The sequence below is a fragment of the Elephas maximus genome, chromosome 8 (genome assembly GCF_024166365.1).
Source record: "Elephas maximus indicus isolate mEleMax1 chromosome 8, mEleMax1 primary haplotype, whole genome shotgun sequence".
In the NCBI taxonomy this organism is placed as follows: domain Eukaryota; kingdom Metazoa; phylum Chordata; class Mammalia; order Proboscidea; family Elephantidae; genus Elephas; species Elephas maximus.
Genome location: NC_064826.1, coordinates 25,112,137 through 25,113,975, shown reverse-complemented (window position 1 = coordinate 25,113,975; position 1,839 = coordinate 25,112,137).

Here is a 1,839-nt window from a genome sequence, read left to right as displayed (position 1 = left end):
GCCCTGGCTCATTTATGCTAAATAGTACAGAAAACGACAAACAGAAAAAGCAGAGGGCAGTTCTCAGTCACAAAACTGGGCTCCCCATACTACAAGTTTTCTGAAGACATTATACAAGTTTTCTGAAGACATTACAACCACACATATTCTTTGGTAGCTTTAAATATCATTGCATCACTAGGTCACTGTCTCTGCCATCTTGTCTATACATGCGTCCCATGCAGGCATCCTACACGATAACTGCAACTTGAACTCTTTAAGAAGTGAGAAAGGGGATTCAAATAATTCTAATAGAGGGGGTTAGTCTTTCATTGGCAGTTTATGAAATGTCAAGTTAAAGGCAGTATTTAAGTATTTGAAGGTTCTAACCAGGACATGTATGGAGCCCTGGTGGGAGTGGTTAAGAGCTTGGCTGCTAACCAAAAGGTTGGCCGTTCGAATCCACCTGCCGCTGCTTGGAAACCCTATAGGACAGTTCTGCTCTGTCCTATAGGGTCACTATGAGTCAAAATAGACTTGATGGCAGCGGGCTTTTTTTGTTTTGTTTTGTTTTAACCAAGACATGTAGGAGTCCCTGGGTGGTACAGTTAAGTGCTGGACTACTAACTGAAAGTTTGGTGGTTCAAACCCACCCAGAAGCACCTCAGAAGAAAAGTCTGGCAATATGCTTCTTAAAGGCCACACAGTCTTGAAAACCTTATGGAGTGCAGTTCTACTCTTAAACAAATGGGGTCACCATGCGTCAGAATAGACTCAGTGGCAACTGGTTACTGGTCGACCAAGGCATGTAAACATATACTTTCAGATACCCTGGTGGCGCAGTGGTTAAGAGTTCGGCTGCTAACCAAAAGGTCAGCAGTTCGAATCTACTAGGTGCTCCTCAGAAACCCTATGGGGCAGTTCTACTCTGTCCTAAAGGGTTGTTGTGAGTTGGAATTAATTCAACAGCACCGGGTATTGTATTTCCATCCTACTTAAAGAAATTAAATTATAAAGATTTAATCAAGTTCATTTTGTAAAAGGAGAAAAGTTGGAATTCAGAGTGCTTCACCTAGGATTCACCATGCTTCATAGGGCAGCATTCAGAGGAAATCTGCTGACATGCATTGTTTTCTAGCCCTTGATTCTGTCCATACTTCCTCACGGGAAAACTTGAAGCTCCATATGCTAGTTCAGAGGTGAATAATAGAAAAAAAAAGATACTTTCTTCCTACTCAGCTATTTATTCATATTTTATAAATATCTGGAAGTAATTTACATCTATATCTGATTATTAAAAATACAGTTTCGTTTTAACATACAATATAGTTTTATGAATCATGCATATAAAATAGTACTATTAGGAAAACTTCTTTATAACATAGTGATTACCTGCCTTAAAGGAAAGCGTAATTATGAAACCATAAAGCCAATTTTAAATTGTGAATAGGACCAGTAATTGCGTCTTTAAGGCAATTAAAAAATTTATTGAATCTTGGTTAAAAGCAGATTGACAATAAGGTTAAAGAATAAAGTGTCATTTATTTGGTGCTACTTTGTGAATGCATCTAACTACAAATCCTCTCACAATCCCATATACAACATAGCTCCAATCACAACTCAAACATAAAATTGCCCGTAAAATCACATGGCTATCATCAATATACAATGATAATATTTTTTTTAAAAAGCAAGAAAGAAAACTAGCAATTAATTAGGTTAAGGTGCAGTAAATTTTCTCCAATAAAATATTAGCACCGTACCAGATAAAATGATCTAAACCTATTAGCCTCCTTGCTCTCCTTAAATAACTAAATAGAAACATTTTTTAAAGCACAAATATTAATTGGCAAAACCAGT